We start from the raw sequence: 16,352 nt of genomic DNA, 5'->3' as shown, positions 1-16,352 counted from the left end.
CTGCACAGAACTTGCAAAGTACACACATAAATACAGTTATACACACATACATGCACACTCATATACATAAGCGAGAGAAAATGAGAAGGGCTTAGAAGTAGGACTGTCTGATTGGGAGGAAAAAGTGGGTCAAAAGCTGTGGGAGGGGAAATAAGATAATGGACGAGGGCAATGTGTTCACAATACATTGCACACACATAAGCAACAGAAAAAAAACAGAAATAATTTTGAAAGATACAAGGCAGAGTTGAATATAGATATTCAAGGTGTTGGGTGAAAATAAAATAATTCAAACTTTCTCTCCCATTCGGTAAAAAATACATGATTTACTTCTATGACAAATGCAAGTAGAAATATAAAGGTTAATGAAAAGTAAGCAATAATTCTCCACAAAAAGAAAGTAAAGGTGGTGTGGCTGTCCATCCTGAATTCCATTCCATATTCATACTTTAAAAGATGCAACTACCATATTAACAGAGCTAAAACAGACATACAGACATATGCAAATCCTAATGTCAGTGTGTGCAAAGTAGCTATCTGCAGGTAAAATGTGGCCAACCATTTATGATAGACTATAAAGTTCTATGAAAACATTTGCACTATCACTTCTGCATTTTTCATGTGTTTCTTTCATAGTTTTTGAATTTTTGATACTGATTTAGAATTCTATACATGTATTTACATCCCTTCTACACTCTTTGTCTCCCTTCCAATTCTTCCCACTTCCTCCATCAACCCCTATGCCTTCTTCTATGATCATTATTGTCATACAAACACACACACAAACAACACACCCTTTCCCAGTCCAATTAGTATCATCTATATGCTTAAATATTTAGGGCTGACCACTTAGAACTGGGTAACCTATTAAAGGGTTTGTCCCTGGAACCAACAACCGTTTCCTTTTCCGTTAACAGCCAATGACCATGTCTTTCCATGTGCAATGGGCCTTTCTGAAGTTTTTTCCAACTATGTTGGTATGTCAACTGGTGTGGTTAGAATAAAACATTAATTTTAAAAGGTGCTCAAAATTAAACACCCTAAACTATCTTCTAACAGATCAACTAGAATGGAGACAAGCAAGTGACTGCATTTTACTCATGGAAAACAATTTAGAAATTTCTACTTATAATTAATATTCATCTGAGAATTAAGAGGAAAGTTAAACCTTGCTCATATGGCTGGCAGTGGAATCATGTGTCTCATTCCACACACGAGGAATCCTGATTACGGGAGTTCTGTGATAGAGGGGCTACCAGGGCACTATTACTGGTTTGCAAGTTTGCAGTTCATTGAGTGGCACTGCTGGGTGTGGGGCTGACTGTATGGCTTTTGGCTTCCTACTATCTACCTTTAATTAACCTATCATCCAGAAAATGGAGAATACGGGTTAAGACAATTTTCCAAATATAATTCAGAAGGACGGTCTTAATGAGGCAAGTATAGGCACATGACATTAAAAGGAGTGCCAACTGTTAACAGTGTTTGTCCTGGTTAATTATATACTTGTGTTTTCCCAGGGATGAACGTCTTGGGGATGGTCTGCAAATAACAACTCTTACCAAGAGGCATGTCAAGCTTGGTCCTAACCATATTTCCTCATTTATTTTTTTTCGTCACAGTACTTTTTCCTAATTCTCCAGTTATCCAGGATCATGTATGAATGCTACTTAAAATGTTTGGCTCTTAAAAAGAAAAGAAAATGAAGAATAAAAATGTATTTCCTTTTCACTATTCTTATCCAACCAGAGGCACTTATGCAAATTCTATGCAAAAGCAACACCCTGCTCATCCTGTGGCTCCCTTTGCACGTTTTTTGGATCCTGAAGAAGGATTGGACACATGTCTGGAAGAGATGAACAGACCTGCTGTTTCATTTCTTTGCCAACTGTCCCACAAAGTTTCTTGCCTTGCCTTCACTGGAAAGATGAGTTTTAAGTCCTATCAGCTGGGGAGGAGAAGATGAAAATTGGGAATAATGAATCTGAGACTCTTTCTTTTGAAAAGGATCCTGTGGAACAACATTAAATGAGCTTAATAACTCAGGATATGGGGATCTTATTCTTACCAACTCTGGGACTTCCATTTTATATCCTCCTCAATAGTTGTGTTTTTTTTCCTGACATTGCTTTTATGTTAATTTAAGATAGCTTAAGAATTGTGAGGTTATTTTCAACTATAGATATTAGCTTGAATTTGGAAATTGATTTTTTTGTTTTACTTTGAATACCTAGTAAAAAGGACAAATATCAGGAAACTGGAGAGAATAAGAATGACAAAGGTTAAAGGCCATGTGCACACTGTGATAGAAGTTAAGTAGCTTATACAGTTGCCAATTCCTGAAAACAGTTTTGACAAACAAGACTCGTGATCCTTCCATGTAGATGAGGAATCATATACTCCAAGTCTATCAATCATCCCCACTGGTACAGTGCTATGTCTGTCTACATTTTCCCCTTGAACTGCTGTAATGTACATGTGCTGGTTATAGACTAAGCTTACAAAATGCCACAGAAACCTTGCATAAAGTACTACTTCTTTGGCAACTTGTATATTAAGCCACAGATAAACACTGTTATAATTTACTGTTGCATTCATTGTTCATCTTTTCTCTTTCTCCCCCTCCCACAACTCGCTCAGCTGATACTTAGGGCCTACGATTTAACTTGATTGCCAAATCCTTAGGCCTTGTTTTTATACGTTTTGTTTTGATTTCAATGAGTTTTCCAGACTGACCTTGAACTCTATCAATCAGATAGGCCTTAAACTTGATACCATCCTGTCTTAGACTCCTGCGTGCCTGGGATGAACAGGTCATTGTCAGAAGTCATAGATGCATTATCATCTTTAAACTTAATAAAATCCAATTGCTTAGATGTGTTTACATTCATGTCATTATTGTGAAACAAAATGGCTTATTTCCATATTTGTCAAAAGGGTTATAATCATGCTGGGTGGGGCTGAAATTTGAGTCACCAACTTAACTGCCTTTTAGTGAAACATCACATAAAACAACTTAGACAAAAACATCAACAAAGTTGCTGGTACATGATTGGCTTTGTTTGTTAGTTTATTTTGTTTTGTTTTTCCTTTTCTTTCCCGGATCAACTACTCTATTCTCCTGGAAAAATAAGAACAAAATGTGGATCTGTTGTTCCATTCGAAAGTGGAGGGTTAGAAGAAATTTCATTTCGCTTGCATCATAAATCATGGAATAGTCACAGCTGGAGAAGAAAGTGGATCTTGATCTGTGCACCACAAACTTCCAACAAGCAGCCAAAGGTTCCTTCCTGCCAGCATGTGTTACATTGGTAAACTGCAGTCTCAATTCTTTTTACTTTTGAAGAAAAACATTTCCAGCTAATAACACAATTACACTTAAGTATCAGGGTCCATTTTAGTATTATTGCATTTGTTAAATCTAACTGAGTCCAAATTACTTCCTCAATACTAATAAGAGACAGAGGAGGACAGAGAAAGGGAAAAATGAAGGATGTGGAAGGGGATGGAGGTGGGGTAGGAGGAGAGGGATAAGTAGTCTTGAGGCAAATGAAATTTTAAAATGGTTTAATAAAGCAAAGAAGACTTGTATACACAATGCCAGGGAGGAAAACAGAGATATCAATGCTCCATATAGCCTCAAGCCCAATAAATGTCAGTTAAACATGCTGCCCACAGTTTCTATGGAAACCCCTTAAATTAAGAGTGGAGTACAGACATTTTTGGACTACAATCCACAAGCTGTTTATTTAATTATAAAGAAACATGAGACTGTTAGGGACAATACTATTATCATACTGATGACATTTAGGGTTCAACAAATAGGTTTGTAAAATGAAATGCCGACTTTAAAAAAGTTGTTAACTTTGCATTAATGCTATGTGAATAAAAGTCATCTCATATTTACAGGACTTCACACATTATTTCCCTCAGGCGAACCCCAAATTAGCCAAATGACATTCATTGAAAAGAGAGTTCTTCAGAGGCTTCATGCCAATTATACCCCCCCACGCCCAGTGAACAAAACCAAGGTCACAGCATATTTTCAATTAAACCCAAGATAGCACCAAAGTGCAGCACAGCTGGAAAAGCCGGCCCATTATTACCCCATAGATCATTTGTGAGCAATGAATAGGTCTCCAGTGCTTTTCTGTTTTATAGGCATTTGAATATAAAAATAAAGAAAATAGCTTCAGATCAGCTTTTGCCTTCCAAAATAAATAAACATTTTTAGGGCTTTATGCCTGGTGGCCTGAGGAAAAACTGATTGGAAGTTATCAAGATCTCTCTGTCTGGTCTTTAATCTGGCCACAGAGAACCATCTGACTGATGGATTTATTCATTTCTTCCTTCTTTCACTAAGCAAACATTTCATTTTCAACCAAAACTGTGTGAGTCCCTTGCTAAGGGACAGGGAAGACAGGATTGTTTGCTATCCCCTTTTTAAATTAGGCGTCTTTCTCAGAGTAATTCACTAACTGGCCACTATATACTTATAGAGAACTAAGATGATGCAACGGTACTGGATTATGTGCCCACCTTCAAGGAGATAACAATTTAGTGAGACAACAGGATGCATAATCATAAGGAAAGAGGCAGTGTCCTTCCTGCTGCTTCCCAGCCCTAATGCCTCTAAGTAGGATTATCTGCTGTGAGTGCTACACTGAGTCAGAATGTAAAGGATCGTGTGTGTGTGTGTGTGTGTGTGTGTGTGTGTGTGTGTGTGTGTGTGTGTGTGAGAGAGAGAGAGAGAGAGAGAGAGAGAGAGAGAGAGAGAGAGAGAGAGAAATGGTTTTTCAGAAGAGGAGGTTAGATGGAGGGCTTCAGGACTCTTCTTTAGGGGAGCCACATAAGCAATTGTGGACCCAAGACTTATACAAATTATTTATTCTGTACAATGTATTGAAGGAAGAGGACATCACAGGAAAACTGAATCTCAAGGCCAGTAATCTCTGGAGTTGAATCACGGAGCATGATGCCTATTTCAAATTGTCAAAGGGAAACCCACACAGATTCAGCAAATAAAACTTACTAGACAGGTCTTTTCTGCTATATCGTGGCATTTTTTTAAAATCAGTTATCATTTTTAATAGCTGGATTTCTTACAAATTGCTCCAGCGAGGAATGTTTGTCATTGTTGTTATCAGATTCGACAGCATATAAAAAGCCACTTCATGTTAGCTATTGTTGTAGTGTTCAGCATATTGTGGGAACCATTTAGTATGAATCATCACCCACCTTATTCTCCATTGGGGTCTCTACACAGTAAATAGGCAACGTGTTTGCCAACCTAAAAAACAAAAACAAAATAAATAAATAAATAAATCGTATGCATTAGAACAATTCAGCACATTTCCTGATCTGCCATGACCAAAAACACAGATACCACTGGTGACAATATTTATTGAATCACCACTGAATTTTAACACAACACTGGGCAGAAAGCCAAAGAAGCTATTTTAACCACTGGTCATTTGGAATAATGTACTTTTTAATGACAATAAAAACATGCATTTGGAATCAGATCTGCAGTCCACACTTGGTTTTCACTTATTAGATTTGTGAACTTAGGCAAGTCACATTTTCTTTCGGATCCGGTGTCCTAGTCATAACCATTTCAAAGATCAATGCTTCAAAATAGATGAGCAGTTAACTGTTAATAGCATTCAATTATTAATGCCAAATAACAAGTTAAGAGTTTTACATAAGTATCTGCTGCAAATTCCATTTGAGTGCTTTTTTCTCCTGTATCCAAAACATAAGAAAAATAAATGTATTTTTCTTTAAAGAACTATTATACATATAAGATGGAAGTTAGAATCTAAGATCGAGAGTCACACGGTATGTCGAACAATGAGACAGTACATGACGGAATTTGGGTTTCTTGAGTATCATTGAAATAAAATAAATATTCTTTAATCCGAACAATTACAGTAATCTAGCTTAAGTTTGGAAATGTATTTGGTACAGACAGATTGTACTGAAATGAAACACAGACAACTGTAGGTATGAAAATTACACAATTAGAAATAAAGATCAAACACTAAAGTGGATATTGACATCACCAAAAATTATATTGATAGTAGGATGGGATTGAACATTGGGGGTGGGGGGGGGTTGGAAGCTGGTATTTAAATCTTCAAGCAATGAAGAGAAAATGACAGAGAGAACTTTGGCTAACTCAGAGAAGGAGATGTTAGCAGGCCAAAAAAACCTGATAACTCATGAAATGAGTTTCAGAGCTAGGCATCTTATTGTGTGTGATGGCTTTATTTGGAAAAGGTGATAAAGTTAAACACATTTTACAAAGTAATACGCTAATCCTGATCAACATTATCATTAAGCAAATAAAAATGAGTTTAAATAAAATAGATATTAATGTTAAATGTGAATTTTGTGTTATTAATCTTAAATACATGTAAACTCAAGTTTATAAAAATTTCTAGCAAATCTTGATTTTTGTGTGAAATATTGACTAGTCTTCCATAGGACATATGAAGGATTGGTTACCAGTTCATGATCACAGTACTAACAATACCTTGATAAAAGCAGAAGAAATAGCAAAGGTTGTGTGAAGGAAATCCAAAATTATGAAAGGGGAGAGGCTGTATTTATTACTGAATCTAATAACCAATTCTCCATGTTCATATTCATCAAAATTCAGTAGCATTTGACCTAGTGACTAGCACTGAGTACCTTTTGAAAAACACCGCACACTTGACTCCTAGAAAGTTATTCTTTTTATGTTGCTTTGCCTACAGTGGTTTCTCTGCTCTGTGCCTGCTACAAATGTCTTACCTCATAAACTACTGAACCCTAGAATGTCTCAGTGTCTCAGTACTAGACTCATTCTTGATTTATTTTCACAAACTAGGAAACATACTATGGCTTTAGACGCCATCTACAAACTACTTAAAATTTAAATTTTAACTGCCTTTCAGATCAGTATATATAAACACTTTTGTAAGCCCATCACTTAAAAGTATCACAATTAATGTTTTCATTGTAAAACTGTGATTTTTTTAATGCAATTTTCTCCTTGAAAATATTTTAAAGATAGAAATGTAACCTATTCATTATGTAATACAATAAGTACAAAGCAATGTTAGGATCATTTATTTTCTTAGTAATGTAGGCCATAGTTGTATTTATAACATCTTTTCTGGGTGTCATATTTTTTACCTTTAGCCCACATCACCTTTATATTTAATCTGCTGTATGTTTAGCTTCCATATGATGTTAATCCTATTTATAAAGATTCTAGTCCCTTCTAGGTAGCTCCACAGCTAACTGTAGGTCCCTTTCTTTTTCCTGGATAATTGGGCTTTTCTATAGCTTGGTAAAATATCTGTATTCTTTGTTCCTTTTTTCCACTCTCCTCAGTCTTTTCTCCAAACAGAAACATAATCCTAAAAAAAAAATTGACATTCTTTTGTCTTTTCCTCTGTAAAATCAATGCTCTTCTAGTGGTCAATAAGTCTACATGTATTCTGCATTACCTCTTCTTCTCTGATTCCAATCTTTTACCTTTTATAATTGCTGTTATGTCCTGGCCAAATGTCTTCTTACATTTCCTTCAACATGCTAAGCATACTCTCTCCACCTGAATTTCCTTCATAAGAATATGTGACCATGCAAGAACTCCATGGAACTGATACCACTACTTAAGATAACATTTTGTTTCAATTTAAGACTGTAAAGTTCACATATTTAGAGTACTCTTCCCTGCCCATGTACACTTACATTTAGCTACTTACTGTGTCCATGCCAACTCTTATTTGGCATTACATGACACTTAACATGAATTGTTTCAAAGAGAAAAGAGGCCATTGTTGCCACAAATCATCCCAATTTTGTATAAGAATTATGAACATATGCTTTTGTGTTTCTCTAAAAGAAGCAGTATTGTCTCCATTGTAGAATAAAAACTGAAAATTATATTTACAGAGCCACTGATCACCAGATCTTGAATATCTCTTCCACATCCAGCTACACACCCATTCATGACAGGCAATGCATTTCATCCCATATGTTGAACAAACCACTGACTGCCAAGTAAGTATGAGTGCTATAAATGTTGCTGAAGCAGAAAATGAATAAGGTCACATATTTAATAATAAAAAGCATATACAGGGAAAAAGTAATAGCTGAAAATGCACCAAGATTTTGAACTGAAGAATTAGTTACTACAAATTTAAAAATTACTTTTAAATTTACTTTATTTTTAACTGATTAATTTAATTATTAGATTTAATCAATTAATTAAATAGTTAATTAACTTAAATGTACTTTAAAAATTACACATTTATAGGTCAAATATTTTTATTATTGTTTTTGAGACTATAATTACATCTTTGATCCCATTCTCTTTCTTGCCTCCAAATTTTACCACATATTACCTCCTTGCTCTTTATTAAATTCATGGCCTTCTTTTTTCACTAATAATGATTCAACCATAAAGTCAAATGATAAAACATCATATTAGCAATATTTAGTTCAGATTTGTGGCAAACGCTTTCATATCCTTGCTACTTCTGGTGTAAAGCAACCAAAGTATGTTGATTGTCATGAAAATTTTTTTATTTTCTAGACACAAACAATTAAACAATGCAATGATAAAGAGCTCTTATTGCTTAGTTGCCTCGTATTTTGGTCCTCAAGTGCAAAGCTGAGAAAGAATCCATTTGCCTCACAGTAGCATTACCGCCCACTGGTGCCACATATCTTTGTTTCATGAAACAAGGCAGCCATTCAATTTCTCTCATATCACAGCTCAAATGTAATGTCTCACTTTTTTGACTTTGTCCTTTCACACATGACTTGTTCAGACCAAGACTTTTAAACACTTGCTTATTATTTATTTCCACCTTATTCTTTCCATTTTGCCTCTGATCACTTTGATAAGATAGACTATCCCCTATTAATAAGGCCATCCATTGACACTGCACAGGTCTATCCTTTTGCATTTCCTTGAATAAAGGTATTTTCCATTGAAGGTAAGAGGTATGTATAGATGAATCAATAAACAGATACTACACATTCGTTTCTATAGCAGCAGATAAAGCTGAGCCGGACCAAGGTGCATGAGCATAGGAGATGGTACAAACAGCATGTTCTTGATTTTTAAATAATAACATCAGGACAACCTCTGCTCTAACTAATCATAATCTCTACTCTGAAAGGACACATGATGGCTGTGCATTTATCTTCATGACTGCAGTGATGAAGGATGGAGCAGGACTAGCAGAGTCATGACTGACTTCTCTGACTCCTCACACGAGTGAAGATAAATGGCATGAAGTATGCTACTGTGAATCATAAACTGTAATTTCACATTTATGTCCACTGGCACAAACACTCTGTGGGCCTTTTTCCTGACCTGACTGTGGTTCCTTTTCAAAACACTGAACAATAACAACAGAGGACCTAGGGGAAAGTCAGACGGGATGAAAAATGCTAAAACCTCTTCTGTTGACACAGGCTGCCCTGTGAGAGAAGACCTCAGAAAGCATCTCTCAGGGCACTCTCAACTGGTTGTGAGCCTCAGAATCAGATTTCCACATATCTCTGGCTGCTTTCATTAGGCTAATGTCATAAAAGAATCACAAAGAGTTCCCCAGGGTGCTTCCCTGGAAGCCTCTCTAGCCTGTGGAAATCCAAAAGAATTTTAGTTCTAACAATTCAGGAGGCTTCCAGATTTTCACCCAGAGCCCTCCTGATTAGTGCTATTCTGTGATGATACTTATTCATCTCAGAGGATAACATAATCTTGAATTCCTGAGCCAAACTAGGACAATGTCATAACATTTCTAAAACCTCTGATAAGATGAATAGACTAAAGAAAGTTGTAGAATATCATCATGAGGGAGGGTAATCACTTATAGCTCTATGAGGTGGTTGTCCCATGCCAGAGTTGGCGCTTCATAGAGATGATGGTACTGAGAGCACTAAAGACTGGAAGAAATAAACACATTCAAACTTATACCTATTACAACTGAATCCTGTTAGCCATGATTAAGTCCTCTTGATGGAATAGACTAGAAAATGGCTATGTCTAACCTACTAGAAATCTAATTATTCTCTATGCCAAATAGAGTTAGAGTCGCAGTTTTTGAATACAACCAGATTTTCCCCAGTTTCATTAGGCCTTCTCCCCATATACTGATAGATTCAGACTGCCACCTCCTTAGTCAGGACAAATACTGACTCTTTTGTCCAAAGTCCCTCTCATATTCAGTCCCATGTCATTATTAATTCATATTTAATTCCAATATTTTATTCTAAAAGTTTATATTCTATACAACAAGCTTCTTTGCTAAATGTGTTCAATCTAATTTCAAGACATCTCCATATGTTAAAGGATATTTGTTCCTTCTCCCGAGTCTAGTTCTTCATTATTACTGCTGCTGCTGTTATTGTTATACTTACTATTCTAAACATTCAATAGCTGAGTATCTGATTTGCTCTTTAAGTTTCTAGTTCTAGAACATTACCACACTAGGGTCAGCTATTGACTATTTTCCTAATCTTTATGTTCACGTAAGTGAATGATTGTTACATACCAGAGGCACTAGGGATTTTACAGTGAATAAAACTTAACTTTTAAGGAGGTTAGATAAAAAAAAAATATATCACTAAGAGACAAATACTGAGATGGAAATAAAAGGCTAAAGAGTTAATAACTGTTGTAAGGAGAGGGCCTGCTGGTTCATCCCGGCCACCTGGCTAGCTTAGCCCTGAAATAACCACACAGATACTGTATTAATTGAAACACTGCTTGGCCCCTTAGCTCTAGTTTCTTATTGGCTAATTCTTACATCTTAACTTAACTATTAATCTGTATATCACCACGAGGTAATGGTCTACCAGCAAAATTTCAACACATCTATTTCCTGCAGCCGGTCCATGGCTTCTCTCTCTTATTCTGCCTCTCTTCCTCCCATAATTCAGTTCTGTCTTCCCCACCTACCTGAGTTCTGCCCTATCAACTAGGCCAAGGCAGTTTCTTTATTCATTAACCAATGAAAGCAACACACAAACAAAAGGCCCTCCTACACCAAATAACCAGAAAAATTTTTTTTCAATTGATTTATTTGGAAATATTCTTCAGAAAAGGGTCATATAATTGCAAGAACGGCAAGGAAAACTTCAGACATCAAATCATCTGAGAGGAAAATATTCCAATATGACAGAATAGTTAAATTGCAGGCTCAAATTTTCTAGAAGCATGTTGTACTTAATCGTCATACATATTATATACATATATGTGTGTATGTATGTGTATATATATATACATATATATATATATATATATATATAGAGAGAGAGAGAGAGAGACATAGAAATAGAGTGCTGTAGAGAATTATTTTAAGATGATTTACATTTTTGTGCTGTGGAATATCTGTATAATTATGCAAAGATATGTTGCATTCTTTTTTGATACACTTGTTTAAGTCCGTGATTCTGTGTTACTTTGACTCTCTAAAACAGCTATCGATTTAATAAAGAGCAGAATGGCCAGAAAAAAGGTAGGAGAAAGGATAGGCAGGGCTGGCAGAAGAGAAAATAAATGGGAGGAAATATCCGAGAAAAGAGGATAAAGGAGCAAGAAAAGGAGAAGGAGAGGAGAATGTCAGAGACCAGCCATACAGCCATACAACCATCAATGGGGTAAGAAAAAAAAAAGATGTACGGAAACAAAAAATGGGAAAAGCCTAGAGATAAAAAATAGATGAGGTAATTTAAGTTAAGAAAAGGCTTGAATAAGCCAAGCTAAGACTAGGCTTTCATAAATAAGAATAAATCTCTGTGTGTATGATTTATTTGGGAACTGGGTGGCAGGCCCCCAAAAGAACCAAAGAACAAATAGTAAGAAAGCAGCAGTGTAGAGAGACATTAAATTACATAACTTTAGTATATATGTTAGATATTAAGAAGATATATAAACCCCGATGTTTCCACTGTTCCTCAGCTTATAAGTACTAAGCTACAAGCTGTACATCCACTTTTAGATGGTCTTTTCTTTCACTGCATCTCATATAACACCATTTGCAATCTATCGAGGAGCTCCTTGTCCAATCTAAAATGGCTTTATACCCACAGTTATGAAGAATAAAACAGATTAATTGTTTCAAACAAGGTTAAATCTACAAGTTCCACAGTCCAGTCATGGACACACACGAGGTTAATATTTGACCCACAATAGACTCCCAGGTCTTATAGATTACAGAAGAAATTTTTTTTTTTTATTTTATACGCAGTGGAAAGCCTTTAGAGCACTGTACACTAGAAAATGATAGACGTTGGCTTAGGCCTTTGAATGCTCAGTAAGAATTGATTAAATGATCCATGTAAAAAACAGTGTGATCTTTGATAGTAATGATAGGACTAGAAAGAGGGAGAAAATTGGGCTTTCTTTGGGCAGCAGAGTTGACAAGATTGGCTTAGGGATAATGTGTGGGGTTGTGGTGAGAAAAACCAAAAAATTGCCATGTGCCACCTCCCAATATAGCTGTTTAAATAGCATCTGCTCCCCAGCCACCACTGCCTTGTCCTAGATGCCTACAGAAGTATCCATACCAAGGGACTGCCTCTACCTCACTAGGCATTATTAGACCTTTGAAAATATTCTATTTTGGCCTCAATCCCATCCTAATCTCTACAGTTACTTGTGCCATGTCCTCCAATTTTTCCCCAAAAGTTTGTCGTATCCAATGGCAATTATATATATATATATATATATATATATATATATATATATATATATATTCCATTGAAGGTCTCAGAAGCATTTGAGTCTGAGGCCAGGTGAAGACTTTTGAAATGTCAAGGATTTTTACACTTCATTCCACTACAAGGCAACTGAAATCTCTCTGGGAACAGGGCTAACCAAGTTGAAGAGCCTACTTTTCAACAATTGCTGTCCCAGAGGTATGTGTGCGTCCTTTACTAAACCTCTGAAGAACTATCTTCTAGACTGTTTCTACTTTAAGGATCTCTTCTGGGTAAGTAAAGATATTTAGCTAATCAAAATAACAGCATTTATCATAGTTATACCTTTGAAAAATGATTTCAAGTCAAGTAGAATTTTCCCCCATGGTTAGTTTTAAATTCTGATAGAAAAATGATCCCTAAAGTGTTCTGAATTAGTTCACTGAAGGTAAAGATAAGTAGGGACAATGTTGGATGGTTCATACAGTGAAGTCCTCTTGATGGGAACCATATTTTCATGTTTAGTCAGCTATTATAGTCAATTGTGCCATAGAAGCTCATGGTTTTTCTTGGAATTCTGAGGGAGAAAAAAAAAGGCAACAGGACATGTCTGACATAATTTTCTGACATTAAATACTTCTCTTATGCTTTGTTTCCACAGATATGCCAAAGAACCTGCAAAGTTTTTCTCCTGCTAAAAATCTGTCAAACTCACCTGAAATAAGATAAATATTTCAGAATAATTTTAGCATCATAAATTGTATTTCCCAAAAACTATGTATTCAATTTGTCAATTGGTCAGCCATTTATTATTTTATCACATAAGAAGCAAAATTTTTATATACTAATAAAATATGAATCCAGGAATAAGAAATTTGACAGGGGAAGAAAAGAACTGTGCTTTTGGCCTTAATTTTTAGTTCAATTTGTTATAAATATGTATAATAAACCTAATACCCATAAATAAGTCAAAATGCTTTGTAATACTTAATACGTTTGTGTACACACACACGTTTGCGCATGTATGTACACACATGTGAGGACAGAGAATAGGGTTGGACTAGTTGGCCTGTTCGTATACTTGTGCAGACCAGAGGTTGACTTCCAGTATCTTTCTATATGGTTCTCCATGGATTGTGTGTGTGTGTGTGTGTGCACGCACGTGTGTACATGTGTCTGTATATATGTATGTCTGTGTGTGTTTTTGTTTTACTTTGTTATGTAGTTGTATGTCTAATAGTCTTTCAATTAACCTAGACATTTCTATTTTGTCTAGACTTAGTGGTCAGTCAGAATAGAGTATCTATCTGTCTGAGCCTTTTTTAACCCTTAGCACTGGACTTATAGGAATGAAATGCCATTCCCCAGTTTCACATGAGTGTTTCAGTGGGAAATCCAATTCTAATAATGTCTACCAAGTACTTCACAACAGCCTGTTTTTTAAAGTTTTAAGCTGGCATTTAGTTCTAATCTTACATTTGTTTAGAGGAGAGCTTTTATGTTCATTATGAGACCCATATTGAGTCAATTTTGAGTAAAAGTCGGAGAAAATCATTTTAAAAGTCTCCAGAGAAGAACATTAATCCCTTAATTTATTCATTGACTATTTTATTATGTGTTACTTACATCTTTTGAGCACACAATGACTTCATGACACACAGGAAATAAGTAGACAGTGGGGTTTTGCTGGTCCTTTGATGGGCTATACTGTAAAAGAGCAAAGTACACTTCTTCACAAAGGGGGAAAGCCCGTTGCTGACAGGAATTTGGTTCCTGATTATTTTTTACCCCAGAAGGAGTCTAAGATTATTTGTTATCAATGCTTGGATAATACTGCTCAGGCCACAGTATCCGATGTTGAGAGTACTTTCAAATTGGAGTTAGAGAAGCCATTCCCAGGTTAATGAGCACAAAACCGCAAGCATTTTAAAGAGTTTATTTGGAGAAAGGAAACGTCTGCAGAAATCAAGTGATTAAGATGTGATACTCAAAACGAACTCTGAGTGATCTCATTAGCAGAAACTAAGAATAGTCTACAAATGCAATAAGAACACTGATACAAGGTCACAAACAGCCTCGTGTGGACCAGCTGTGTGGGGCCCAGTGAAAATGAAACCTCACTAGAAGACAGCAGGGACCCTTCTCCAGAAGAGGAGTAAGTTCCTTCCTGACTCCAAAGGGAGGATGACTCAATATATAAATACACAAACTTTCATTACAGAATTTGGTAGTTCTGCAGATGTGTTTATGTAGAGTAAAATGTGTGTATGTATGTAATTCAACATTGCAGATTCAATTATTCTTAATCTGAGTTGCTTCCATACAAATGCCAGTTTTACATAGAGCTTCACAAATGTTCCTACTACTCTCCCATACTAACTTGTATAACCTTACATTGTTTTTCTCTGAAATAACATTACTTATCTTTGTCCTCTTTTGAATATTGTAATACCTTTTCTTTCAGAGAAAATAAGGGTCATTTTATAACTTCTTCACTGTCTTCTTGCCTGAACTTAGAAAAGTAGTTAACATCTGTAATCCAAATATTCCTCAAGCAATGATGAAAAATAAAAAAACATAAAATTGTTATCAAAATTATGCATGTCATTTACAAATATCATAATGTTAAAATAAGTTTCAGCCAAGGAAATAGAATCTAATAAGTGATACTTTTCAGAAGGGTTGTACATTTATAATACAGACAGTCATAAGTTATTATTCGTAATATTATACATGCAACAGAGGCACAGGTGTACCAAGGAGAGAAAAATAGAACTATGGGTAGTTATATTAAGAGTAGGTGATGGTACAAGTGTACTCTCTATATATTAGAAAAGAATTGTCAGATTGTTAAACAAGAATTCTTGTGTGGGTTATGATTTACTGTGTCTAACTCTACTGTATAGAAAATAATGTCTCTCATTTCAAGTCTAAACATAGGGCTCAGATGATAGAGATGAGACAGGAAATTGTGTTTAATTCTCTGCCGAAAAAGCTTGAAGGATATCAAAAGCTTATCACACATAGCAGAGAGCCAAGCAAACCTGGAATATGTTTTGGATCTTGTACAGAAAAGCTGTCTGCAGGAGTAAACATCATAGCAGGGGAATCTGAAATTAAATTTGGATTCTTGCAAGCTGAGGAAGATACACAATATGCCGATGAGGAGACCACCACTACCATTTTGGGATAATTCAGGTGGTAGTAAAAGGTCAGGGTAGGTCATAAGTGAACACATGACAGTCACCATAATACTTGCATGTAACCAAGATCATGACAATGGTCTCTACTCTAGACAGAAATAGGGGGGGAAAAGTTCTTTTCAGCCATCACTTGACTACTTGTAGCATGAACTTTCAAAGGAGAGTCATAACCAGGATTGGGCAATAAAAGGAAGAGACCGGAAATGTTTAGGCAATCAAAATTCAGCTATATCCAGAATGGAAGGTTTCTCACCAGTTGCTAGGTCTTTACCGGGGAAGACACTGATTTTAAAATTAAAGTGAGTTGGGTTTTGTTGTTTTGTTTTGCTTTTTTGGAGGTTTTGATTATTTTTTTTTAAAAATATAATCATTATGCACAATAAAATGTTTTAAATTGCATCTCATCTAAATACTTGAATTACTATATAGCTTCAAATT

The 16,352-nt window shown here is 35.6% G+C and overlaps 1 protein-coding gene across 8 annotated transcripts in view; it reads right to left on the bottom strand.

Moving 5' to 3' along the window:
• Lrrc4c (leucine rich repeat containing 4C) overlaps window positions 1-16,352 on the bottom strand; it is a 1,351,357-nt gene that overhangs the window by 25,045 nt on the left and 1,309,960 nt on the right. For all 8 annotated transcript variants that reach the window (XM_075961517.1, XM_075961518.1, XM_075961519.1 and 5 more), the window contains one exon: window positions 5,239-5,290. The gene's annotated coding sequence lies outside the window, so the exon portion shown is untranslated. The remainder of the gene's footprint in view (window positions 1-5,238; window positions 5,291-16,352) is intronic.

Source organism: Microtus pennsylvanicus, chromosome 2 (genome assembly GCF_037038515.1).
Source record: "Microtus pennsylvanicus isolate mMicPen1 chromosome 2, mMicPen1.hap1, whole genome shotgun sequence".
Lineage (NCBI taxonomy): Eukaryota > Metazoa > Chordata > Mammalia > Rodentia > Cricetidae > Microtus > Microtus pennsylvanicus.
Note: the sequence above shows the minus strand (reverse complement) of the source record. Positions and strands in the feature narration are given on the sequence as shown.